Below are 13160 nucleotides of genomic sequence, written 5' to 3'. Positions count from 1 at the left end.
GGTGATTCAGGCTTAATGTCTTCTTTATTGTAAAACACAATCTCCATTGAAATTCTATGTGATTACAATGTTAGTTACTATTGTTGTTGTTATTATAATTGTTATTATTACTGTTCTGTTTGTTAAAATGTTGACTAAAGACACTTTTGACTTCAACCTTTCATGCTAAAATCTTTTTCCCCCACAGACTAAAGGATCTGTCACCCTTCAAAAGAATACATTGTGTCTAAGAAAATTGTTTCCTCCAGCCTGAAGTTGAATTTTTCATACATTTGTGTCCTGCTGTGTAGATTTAAGAACTTTTCTCCTGTGATGGTCAGTCTTGTCAACTTGACCTAATCTAGAATCACTAGGAAACAGTCTCAGTGAGGGATTGTCTAGTGAACCTTGGCCTGTGGACATGCTTTGGTAGATTTTCATAACTGAGTTAAGTGAGGTAAGAAGAACCACCCTGGATGTGAGCACTAACAATTCATAGGCTGAGCCATGAACTATGTGAGTGTTGAAAAAAGTATGCTGAGCAAATATTCGTGTGTTCATTCCTGGCTCAATACTCCTGACTGTGATACAAGTAGCTTCCTGGAGTTCCTGCCTTGACTGTGTTGATAGACTCTATAACCTGAAATTGAAAGCCAAATACACCTTTTCTTCTCAAAGCAGCATTATGTTGGGGTATTACAGCACAGCAACAGAAATGATATTTCAGTTGCACCCACCTTTTCATCTAAGCACTCAATGCATGGATTTTTCCCTTTGGTCTACTGAGATGTATCTTCCATAGAGACAGGCTCCCTCAAAATCTCCCGAATCTTCAGGAATCTACCTGTTGTACAATGCAGACTTAATTACAAACCAAACCGGGGGAGTGGGGGTGTCTCTTTAGGAAAACACTTAAGTGTTTGTGCTTCATGTGCAATCAGGCAGGCATAGAGAATCTAGAACAGACATGACTATTGATTCTCCTCTGTACTCCAAGAAATATAGAGTGATTAGATTGACTTCTAAATGAATGTTTGAGTGTGTGTTTTATTTACATTTTCAAAGTATCAGCTGCAGAGAAAATTATTAACACTAATTAAGGTTCTAATAATTATTACATTCTTCAATATTTACCAAATGCAGAATAATTTGTGATACAATGGTTAATTTGTTAAAAGCCATCTTTTAATTTCAATAAATGCATTCCTCAATTGCTATTTTAGGCACCATGGCAGCCAGAAAAGTCAATATATAAAAGAATCTCAGCACAGAGAATTCTTTCAGCCAGCTCTGATTCTAGGGCTCGTTGAAGTGGTCATCCCATCCTTATCAATGAAGGAGTTTAAAGATTTGTAAGATATATAAGCTATAGCTTGAAATATGTTGTTCAGAAGTGAGGGAAGGAAAGAGTACAAATGGACTCAAGATAGAGACTGAAACAAGGGCAAAATTCTCAAATATTCTATATTCATTCATAAAATGTGAGTGCCCACCAGTAATCTGCCAGCAGGATAGGTGACTGTGCGTAGCTGTGGCATGGACCTCCCATTAGCTGTGCACAGTGTCTACTTGATAGATTAGTGTCTGGGATTACTGGGTAAATTAGTGTTTTGAATGTTACTCATGTTGGAAATAAAACAGAAAGGAAACACAAATATAGACCATGTCCTCACCTTATAGACTTTCACAGATGAATAAGCAGTAAAAATACGTGAAATCAAACATAAACCATTAAGGAAACAAAATGCTGAAACAAGCATCAAAGAATAGCAAGAAAACAAATATGTATGAGTGAGAGACGAAGACCAGGCCCCTGTTCCATTTCCAAAGTTGGAACTTGATCTTTATTGAATTGTCAGCAAGCACAACAGCATGTCATGTTGCAGTACAAAGATCATTGTGTCCTGAAGCCCGGGACATCCCTTACTGGCCTCACATGGTCACATTCTACCAGTGAAGACCCAGCTCAGAAATCTGCACTAAGGTCAGTTCTAAGCCGTACTTGAAAGAATTAGAATGCCAGGGTTCAAATCTAGACCTATAATCAGCTGCTTCTTCCTGCAGGCAAGAACTTTGAACTTCTCTAAACTGAGTTTCCACATCTATGAAATGGGGGTGAGTATCTACCATCTGGGTATTTGTAATGAATAAAAGGTTATACAAGTAGATAATACAAGCTAAAGCCTTATCTTGCACATATAATGCTCATTGAGTGCTTCACAGACAAATTCTCTCCTCCTTACAGCACTCTATAAGGGGCACATCATTATCATCTCATTACCACATTCATAATCTTTTAAGAGTCCTTTCATGTCATCAGAAAAAAGAAAGTTTCAGGTTGACAATATTTGCTCAATCTCTTCATTCTTGCCTGTTCTGATGGCATGTGATAAGCAATGATAATTTCCACTTTGAGCTTTACTTACATTTGTCAACATTGATTTGAAAGTTGCATTTAGCAAAGTGGTGTGTGTGTGTGTGTGTGTGTGTGTGTGTGTGTGTGTGTGTGTGTGTTATTTAGCTGCGTTGTGTTCTTACCCTGCAAGGAAACGTCACGAAACACGACAGAATCCGCTTATAAGAGTTTATTAGAGTTAAAGAGACAGAGTGCGCAGGCCTGTGGGAGAGACACGTGCGTGGAGAAGAGGAAGAGGAGAGAAGAGAGTCTCGGGCAGGGTCCGACTGTGGCCGGGTGCACAGGCGGGCGAGTTGGAAAAGTGAAGCGGGGCAGTGAGGAGGAGAAAAAAATGTGTAGCCCAGGCTGGCCTCGAACTCGTGGTCCTCCTGCCTCCGCCTCCTTCAGCAAATCCTACCGGCGTGCGCACGCACACACGCACGCACGCACGCACACTCATTCTGGACTGTCACCTGCTGAGAGATGAAGTCTGTCTTTTTAGGCAGAGAAAGGCGACACCATGAGAACTCGGTCTGGGACTAAAGCAATGGGACTAGAGCAAAGTTCTGTGCAGCTACAGAGAGTATTTCAGGCCACTGATGGAGGTATGAGGAAGTGACTCTGAGCAGCACTGGGACAGTGGTCTTCTCTGACCTAAAGGTTAATGCAACTTCTGCAAAAGGGAAGGAAAACCATGACCGGGCTGAGATAAAACCTCCCAAAGTCCAACTGACATCAAATAAATATTTCAACAGCTAAGCCGGGAGACTATTTGTCTATGAAACTTGGACAATATCTATGGAAAAGGGGCTAGTGGAATTTCCATACTTTTCTATATTTGTCTGAGGTGTGTCAGATACTCTATGAAAGGCTTTATGAGACACTTGGTGGTAGCACACAAGAGACTTTTATAAACATTTTACTGGGCCTTTGATGTTTTTTCCTTTTATTTTATTTTACAATACCATTCAGTTCTGCATATCAGCCACGGATTCCCTTGTTCTCCCCCCTCCTGCCCCCCTCCCCTTCCCCCCAGCCCATCCCCCATTCCGACCTCCTCCAGGGCAAAGCCTCCGCCCTAGGACTGAGATCAACCTGGTAGACTCAGTCTAGGCAGGTCCAGTCCCCTCCTACCAGACTGAGCCAAGTGTCCCTGCATAAGCCCCAGGTTCCAAACAGCCAACTCATGCAATGAGCACAGGACCCAGTCCCACTGCCTAGATGCCTCCCAAACAGATCAAGCCAATCAATTGTCTCACCTATTCAGAGGGCCTGATCCAGTTGGGGGCCCCTCAGCCTTTGGTTCATAGTTCATGTATTTCCATTCGTTTGGCTATTTGTCCTTGTGCTTTATCCAACCTTGGTTTCAACAATTCTTGCTCATATAAACCCTCCTCTTTCTTGCTAATTAGACTCCCAGAGCTCCACCCAGGGCCTAGCCATGGATCTCTGCATCCAGATTCCTCAGTCGTTGGATGGGGTTTCTGGCATGACTATTAGGGTGTTTGGCCATCCCATTACCAGAGTAGGTCAGTTCTGGCTGTCTCTCGACCATTGCATTCTTGAGTGACCCCAAAGATTCCACCAAGGAACTGATAAAGCTTATAAACACCTTTAGCAACATAACAGGAAACAAGATAAACTCAAAGGAATCAGTAGCCCTCCTATATACAATGGACAAAGGAGCTGAGAAGGAAATCAGAGATACATCACCCTTTACAATAGCCACAATAGTGTTACCTTGGGGTAACACTAACCAAGCAAGTGAAGGACCTATATGACAAGAACTTTAAGTCCCTGAAAAAAGAAATTGAAGAATATGTCAGAAAATGGAAAGATCTCCCATGCTCATGAATAGGTAGGACCAACATAGTAAAAATTGCAAATTTACCAAAAGCAATCTACAGATTCAATGCAATCCCCATCAAAATACCAACACAATTCTTTACAGACCTGAAAAGAATAATACTCAACTTCATATGGAAAAACAAAAAACCCAGAATAGCCCAAAGAATCCTGTACAATAAAACAACCTCTGGAGGCATCACGATCCCTGACTTCAAGCTCTACTATAGAGCTACAGTAATAAAAACAGCTTCGTATTGGCATAAAAACCGACATGTGGTCCAATGGAATCGAATTGAAGACCCTGACATTAACCCACACACCTATAAACATATAATTTTTGACAAAGAAGCCAAAAGTGTACAATGGAAAAAAAGCATCTTCAACAAATGGTGCTGGCATAACTGGATATCAATGTGTAGAAGGTTGCAAATAGATCCATATCTGTCACCATGCACAAAACTTAAGTCTAAGTGGCTCAAGGACCTCAACATAAATCCAGCTACTCTGAACCTGCTAGAAGAGAAAGTAGGAAGTAGTCTTGAACGCATTGGCATAGGAGATCACTTCCTAAATATAACACCAGTAGCACAGACACTGAGAGAAACAATCAATCAATGGGACCTCTTGAAACTGAGAAGCTTTTGTAGAGCAAAGGATATGGTCAACAAGGCAAAGCGACAGCCTACAGAATGGCAAATATGATTTTTGTGACCCACATTCCTCTGTGTAAGATGTGACTTGCATAGCCTTAAATGCTTAGAGAAAAGACACCTCATTGAAGATGCCCTGCAGAGCATCTCCAACCAGAGGTGCCCTACACAATGGCACAGAACCTCAAAAGTAATACAAATGTGCCTCTGGGAGAGAAAAACAGCAACTAACAACAAACAAAACAAATGCCAGAGAACTCTTACTCTGCTCTCTGTGGTTCTGGCCATCCTCTCTGAATAGCCCTGGTGGTTTTACACTTCTTGGTGTAGTCTGCCTTTCTGATGGACATTGTCATATGCCTTCCTGATGGGCATTGTCTTATGGACTAATTTTTTTATTTATCTGTTTTCTGCCAATTTCTTTTTTTGAGATGGGTCAAAGAAACAGTTACTTCAGAACCAAATGCTGGCCTTCTTTCTACTCTGTTTTCCAATCCTAGTCCAATTCAGCATGTCAGCCCCAGACAAAAGATGAAAAAAAAACCTCTAGACTTACTTTTGGTTACCAGATCATTGACAACAGCCAAGGACTCTGGAAATCAAGTCCTGGCTCAATCTGCAGAACTGCTGTTGGTATCTCAGGCTTAGCATTTTCCTTCTTAAGTGTATAACGAATGTGTCCTCTGCAGTGGGTGGGTGCCCTCGCCCCACCGTATCTGGAATTAGTCTGATTCACTGAGGAGATACAGACAGCAACAATGCCAGAATTTAGGGGATTCAACCCCATATTCCTTACATTAGCTGGTGCACCCAAAAGCTATAAAATGAAAGGCACTATGCTCTGTTTAAATATTTGGGCTTTGAAGGCAGACAATCTGCATTCCATTTAAGCTCTTCCACTGAGACCTAGAATATGTTCTTTTTTAAATTATTATTAGAGTTTTTAAATGTCAACATATACTGAAGGATAACATACATTTAAGACACATAAAACTTAACAGCATTCCACATAGAATATCCCTGTGCCATTAAGAAAGAGGCCACAGCTGCCCCTCAGCTTGTCTCCTCTTGCCACTCAAGATCCTACCGTCATGGGTAATCAAGGCACAATGACAAACTATAGATTTCCGACCCTGTGTTTACCCATCTTAAGCATTATATCTTCACATGAAAAACCAGGAAAATAGGAAAGGCAGTTTCAGAGGAGGTAAGGATGAAAGAGAATTACCAATCACGGGGACTTTGCCCTTTGCCACTTTTCTACTGTGTTCTCGTCATTCTGGTTTGAGTGTTATTTGCCTTCCTGTTTCAGATGGGGCTGTCTGCTGCCTGCTTGAGCATGAAGTAAACTCCATCTCTTCCTCAGAGTTGAAAGCTTGTTCCCTCCAACAGCATTGCAGGCTTTGAATCTAACTGGGAAGGGCAGAATTGTGTAACCGGCGGCAAAAGGTCAACAGGAGCAGACCAAGGGTTCATCCCCAAGAAACACTGTCAAAACAAATTCACCTTACAGGACAAAGATGAACAGGGTGCAAAGTGGGGGGAAGTGGGGCACGGCAGGATCCCTGGGTGAACTTCTTTCAGGAACAGAGCATTTCAATGCCTTTGTTTCAGTGAGAGGGAGGGAGTGTTACTGCTTTCTCAAAGGTATTGCTGTAAACTGACGGTTAAGGGACTCTGTGTCCACCTCTAGATATCCAGACAGCTGCTTGTCCAATTCTAATTCACATTTCTCCTTTCTCTTCCCCTGTGGTATCCATTCATGGGTCCAGGGAGCATGTGGGCATGCTTTCTGGCCTAGGAACACTTTACTATATAACTAGCAGCCCCTAAACACCAAGTGTCATACAATGGTCTAAAACTGAGCTTGAGAATTATTAGTCTTTGCACAGAGGCCAATTTTTCATCTTGGGAACTCAAGTCTATTCTAGAAAAACCACATGTATTAGTTACTTTTCTTGTTGCTGTGGCAAATACTTGACCAAAAGCAATTAAGGAAGGAAGAGTTTGGTTCACAGCTTGAGGGAACATGTTCTATCATGGCAGGAAAGGCAAGGCCAAGAGCAGGAGGCCAGCGGATGATATTGTATCCACACTACAGAAGCCTAGAGTCAAGAGGAACAGGGGCTGGCCCATAAAGCTCAAGGTCTAACCCTAGTGACTCACTTCCTCCACTAAAGTCTCAAAAGTTCCACAAACTTTCCAAACAGGACCCAATGGAGAGTGTTTTGCATTCAAACTGCATTTGGTACATGACCATCTTATGATGCAAACTGCATTCTTCCTAACTTCTATAGTCAAAAATAGTCACAACAATCTTCATATGTCCAAAGTATCTTCTGAAACTCAATGTAGTTTCTTAATTATCAGCCTCTTAATAATAATGATAAATAATAATAATAATAATAATAATAATAATAATAATAATAATAATAACAAAACATGTTATATACTTCTGGCATGTTTGACACAGAATAAACATTTCCGTTCGAAAAAGGAGGAATGTGAAATAACAAGACAAAATTTAGCAGATCAAACACCAAATCCTAATATAAGATATTTAGGGCTAATGACAGAATTATTTGGGCTCCAAATGAGCATAGATAGCACTATCCTTCCAGTACACAAAACCATTTTCTTGACTCAGATCTCTTCCAAGTCTGAAGTTATCCTCAATGTATGTCCCCTGGTTCCAGTATCTCCAACATCTTGGGGTCTCACAACAACTCTGGCTTTACCTTCTAGCTACATGAAATGACCTCTCAAAGCCTCCTTGAAGGGACTCGGACCTCACCACGCATTGCTGGGCTCAGTACTTCTCCGGCACCATAGGGTGTGATTCAGTGACCTACTCAATCTTGCATTGTTCATGCCTGGAAAACAAGTATCAGGTGGACAGTGCTGCCAGGTTCTGCTGAAGCTCGGGATAGATACTGGACCCCTTGAACCGCCTTTGCAGCAGCAACCATGTCTCTAGGAAAACACGCCTCAGAAATATATTTTCAGGAACAGGGAAGCCCATGTGGCATTCTTGGTTTAGTCTCTTTCCTTTCATAATGGGGTCAGTTGCCCTGCTACTCCCTTCTCATGCCTTTTCTACCGTGAGAGAATGAATTCCTTCAGATTCTAAGGCAGCTTAAACTCTTTCTTCCACAGATGGCTTCTAGTCTGGGCTGTCACAGCAATGAGAACAATTACTAACACAGAAAATTGGTGCCAGGAGTGGGGTGTTGCGTGATAAACACGAGCATGAAGTTCATAAGGTGTTTTTAAAGCAATGCTAAGGGGAGTTGTGGAATAGCAATGAGTGTAGGGACTCTAGCCACTCAAGCATGGCAAACATGGCTCTGACAGGCCTTGTCCTTCTCCCCCATTCCCTCTGCCTTGATAAAAAACATCAGATTACATTCCTAAAGCTGGCCACCAAGGTCTATTCCCTTAATTGGCCACGTTCTCCTTCTGAGGCTGACCACCAAGGTCCAGCTATCAAAGTATTGAAGCCTAGCTATCAAAAGCCCCCTTTGGTTACCTAATTAACATGCTCAGTTAAAATTAAACACCTTATCCTAACATGGGGTTCCCCTTTTACCTTTATAAACAGCCATTTCCCTATGGGACACATCTGTCTCCCTCTATTCTAGGCAGTCCTTTGTCTTTGTCCCCCCTCCAGGACAAATATTCCTTCCCCCTCCCTTGTTTCCTTCCCCTTCTCCCTCATCCTCTGTCTCCTGTCTTGGTCTCTTATCCATGCCCTTTGTCTCTTTGGGGCAAATAAACCTCCTTTGTACTTGTACTTTGTCCAAGAACTTGGTCTTGGAGGTCCTGAGCTGATCAGATTTCCTCTCAATGGGAGTATCTTGGTTAGAGTTTTTATTGCTGTGATAAAACACTATGACCAGAAGCAGCTTGAGGAGGGAAGGGTTTATTCCAGCTTACAGTTCCACATCACAGTCCATCACTGAGGTCAGTCAGGGCAGGAACCCAAACAGGGTAGAAACCTGGAAGCAGGAGGTGACAAAGGGGCCATAGAGGAATGCTGCTTACTGGCTTGCTTCTCGTGGCTTGTTCAGTTTGTTTTCTTATGGCACCTGGGAACATCTGCCCAGGGGTTGCTCCACCCATGATGGGTTCAGCCCACCTGCTTCAATCACCAATCAAGAAAATGCACCACGGACTTGCCTACAGGCCTACCTTACAGAAGCACTTTCACAAGTAAGATTCCCTCTTCAAAGACCTGCCTCAGGCTTTTGGGAGCCTGGTGTCTGTGGTGTGACCCCCTGTGCAGCCTTGGTGCAGTGGGGAGGGGCTTGGACCTGCCTAGGCTCAGTGTGCCAGGCTCTGCTGACTCCCCATGGGAGACCTTGATTTGGGGGATGTGGGTGTGGAGGGTGGCTTGGGAAAGAGGCCTGGGGGTGGGAGGAGGGAGGAGGTGAGATCTGTGGGTGGTATGTAGAGTGAGTAGAAAATTTCTTAATAAAGAAAATTGAAAAATAAAAAACCAAAGACCTGCCTCTAGCTTGTGTCACGTTGATATAAAACCAGCCAGAATACAAAACCTAGAAATAGAAAATGTCTTGATATGTATTTGTTAATACAGATTAAATATCAGGTTCATTACAAATAAACTACGTCTTCTGTTTCACACTTAACAAAATGGTTATATCTGTCTCTTGTTAGCTTGTAAGATGACTTCTCTATTAATTCTAATATCCGAGGTTAACATTATTGTTTTTCTTTACAACATATCTCTCTACACATACCGGATATGAATCTCTGGATCCTTTCACTGGACATGACATGACTTCCTTCTTAATCCTCACCTCTGTTGTCTTCTGTGACTGTAACTTTGACCTGCTGACATGCTGACAGGTTCCAGGAACTCAGGGTGCCATGGAAAACAAATAGTAATAAATGTTTGGTTCTTCCCTTGAGATTCACACAAAACCAGCATGTATAAAATATGAAGTACAGTGAAATCAGGGAAGCACATCATATGATGGCCAGGTATCAGGGAACTTGCCTGTACCCCCAGCTCTCATGGTCAAGCCAGGAAGCCTGTGACGGTGCTACTAGACTGGGATGGATGACAAATTGAGAGCCAAGCTGGCCTACGGAGAAGGAAGGAATAGGAGGAGGCTTTGCTACATGTCTAGTAACAGCCAGTCAGGTCATTTTTATTGGGTGACCCCATGAGCAGAGTAACAGAGATCAACAAGCTATAATTCAGAGATTTCCTCTCTCACATGGAGGGACATGGCCAGAACTAGCATCACAGAGCTACACTGAAAACATTAAACACATAAGAGCCCAGGGAACCCAAAGTACCACGTGACGCTGTTGCGTCCTTCTGTCTTGACTTTTCAATCACCTTTGGTAAGGACTTCAAACCATGCAAATAACACAACAGAATTTTCATCACCAACTAAAAATGAACCCATTGGCTTATGTTTTTCTTGCATAAAAATTAAAGGGTCAAATATTCTCAGGTGATGGCAGTGTGGTTCCGATCAGGGGAGGTCAGGATAGCAGATAAAGAGAGGTAAGGTCTATTTGCAGGTGATATGATACATAAGTGACCACAAAAATTTTACCAGGGAAATCCTACAGCTGATTAAAAATCTTCAGTGATGTGGCTGGATATAATATTAACTAAAAAAAAATCTGTACCCCTCCCATATACAAATGATAAATAGGCTGAGAAAGAATCAGGGAAACAACACCCTTTACAAAATCCACAAATCATATAAAGTATCTTGGGATAACTGTAACCAAGCAAGTGAAAGACCTGTATGACAAGAACTTTAAGTCTTGAAGAAAGAAATTGAAGAAGATATCAGAAAATGGAAAGATCTCCCATGCTCATAGATTGGTAGGATTTACATAGTAAAAATTGTAGTCTTACCAAAAGCAATCTACAGATTCAATGCAATCCCCATCAAAATCCCAATGCAATTCTTTATAGACCTCAAACGAACAATACTCATCTTCATATGGGAAAAAAAAAAAACAGGATAGCTAAACCAATCCTGTACAATAAACGAACTTCCAGTGGTGTCATCATCCCTGACTTCAAGCTCTACTGTAGAGCTATAGTAATAAAAACAGCATGGTATTGGCATAAAAACAGACAAGTGAATCAATGGAATTGAATCAAAGACCCTGACATAAATCCACACACCTATGAACACCTGATTTTTGACAAAAAAAGCCAAAAATATACAATGGACAGAAGACAACATCTTCAATAAATGGTGCTGGCATAATTGGATGGCAGCATGTAAAAGAACATACATAGATATATATCTATCACCCTGCACAAAACTCAAGTTCAAGTGGATCAAATATCTCAGCATAAATCCAGTTATATTGACCCTGATAGAAGAGAAAGTAGGATGTAGCCTTGAACCAACCCATTGGCACAGGAGACCACTTCTTAAATATAACACCAGTAGCACAGACACTGAAATTGAGAATTAATAAATGAGACCTTCTGAAACTGAAAAGCTTTTATAAGGCAAAGGACACTATCAAAAGGAAAAAAATGGCAGCCTACAAAATGGGAAAATATCTTCACCAACCCCACATCTGGCAGAGGACTGATCTCCAAATATGTAAATTACTCAAGGAACTAGACATCAAAATACCAAACAGTCCAATTTAAAAATGGGGGTACAGATTTAAACAGAATTCTCAACAGAAGAATCTCAAATGGCAGAAATACACTTTAAGAATTGTTTAACATTCTTAGCCATCAGGGAAATGCAAATCAAAATGAGATACAATCTTACACATATCAGAATGGCTCAGATCAAAAACAATAATGACAACTTATGTTGGAGAGGGTGTGGAGTAATGGGAACACTCCTCCACTGCTGGTGAGAGTGCAAACTTCTATAGCTACTTTGGAAATTAATATGGTGGTTTCTCAGAAAATTGAGAAACAATCTACCTTAAGACCCAGCTCTACCAATCTTGGGCATATACCCAAAGGATGCTCAATTATACCACAAGGATACTTGCTCAGCTGTGTTCATAGCATCTTTATTTGTAATAGCCAGAACCTGTAAACAACCTAAAGGTCCCTTAACTGAAGAATGGATAAAGAAAATGTGGTACATTTACACAATGGAGTATTACTCAGCTGTAAAAAACAATGACACCATGAAATTTGCAGGCAAATGGATGGAACTAGAAAAATATCATCCTGAGTGAGGTAACACAGAACCAGAAAGACAAACATAGTATATACTCACTCATAAGTAGATATTAGCTGTAATGTAAAGAGTAACCAGTCTACAATCCACATGCCCAGAAAGGCTAGGTAACAAGAAGGACTCAAAGAGGGACACATGGATTTCCCTGTGAAGGGAAAATAGAAGAGATCTCCTGGATAAACTCAGGGAAGGGGCAGGGTAGATGGGAACATGAAGGATCGAGTTGGGAAGGTTGGGGGCAGGATGGAGAGGGAGGTAATGAAAGAAATGTGTTAATTGGGGGGGGGCTTTGGAGTTAGGGAGAAACCTGGTGCCAGGGAAACTCCCAGGAATCCACAAAGATGACCCCAGCTAAGACTTCTAGCTATAGTGAAGAGGGTGCCTGAACTGGTCATCTCCTATAATCAGATTGATGACTATCCTTATTGTCATCAGAGAGCCTTCATCCAGTTATTGATGGGAGCAGATGCAGAGATCTACAGTCAAGCACTGGGCAGAGCTCCAGGAGTCCTGTTGAAGAAAGGGAGGAGGGATTTTATGAGCTGGGGGGGTCGAGGTTATTATGGGGGAAACCCACAGAGATAGCTGACCTAAGCTCATAGGAGCTCATGGACTCTGGACCAACAGCTAGGGATCCTGCATGGGATGGACGTAGGCCCTCTGCAGGGGTGTGACAATTGTGTAGCTTGACCTGTTTGTGGGGCTCCTAGCAGTGGGATTAGGACCTATCCCTGGCACTTGAGCTGGCCTTTGGGAAACTATTCCCCATCCTGGGTTGCCTTGCCCAGTCTTGATGAAGGGGGAGAGTTTGGCCCTGCCTCAACTTTATGTGCCATGCTTTCTTGATGCCCATGGGAGGCCCGCCCCTTTCTGAATGGAGGAGGAGTGGATAGGGGGGGTAGATGGGAGGCAGGGGGGAGAGAACAAAAGGAGAACAGGAAAAAGAAACTGTGGTCAGTATGTAAAAGAAATGAAAAATTTAATTAATTTAAAAAAAAAGAGATTCTATCATAACAAAAATGTGTCTGTGGCAGTGTCTCTGTAGAGGTTTATCTGAGGAGGGAAGACTTACCC

General features: G+C 42.0%; 2 long non-coding RNA genes across 2 annotated transcripts in view; one reads left to right on the top strand and one right to left on the bottom strand.

Moving 5' to 3' along the window:
- Positions 1-13160, bottom strand: part of LOC143268437 (uncharacterized) — a 626027-nt gene that overhangs the window by 333514 nt on the left and 279353 nt on the right. The gene's annotated exons all lie outside the window — the stretch shown is intronic.
- Positions 1854-7272, top strand: LOC143268436 (uncharacterized). The gene is made up of 3 exons (XR_013044326.1): positions 1854-1963; positions 2044-2094; positions 2877-7272. It is a non-coding gene; the product is annotated as an uncharacterized LOC143268436 (long non-coding RNA).

This window comes from Peromyscus maniculatus, chromosome 14 (genome assembly GCF_049852395.1).
Source record: "Peromyscus maniculatus bairdii isolate BWxNUB_F1_BW_parent chromosome 14, HU_Pman_BW_mat_3.1, whole genome shotgun sequence".
NCBI lineage: Eukaryota > Metazoa > Chordata > Mammalia > Rodentia > Cricetidae > Peromyscus > Peromyscus maniculatus.
This window is presented reverse-complemented; position numbering and strand designations above follow the sequence as displayed.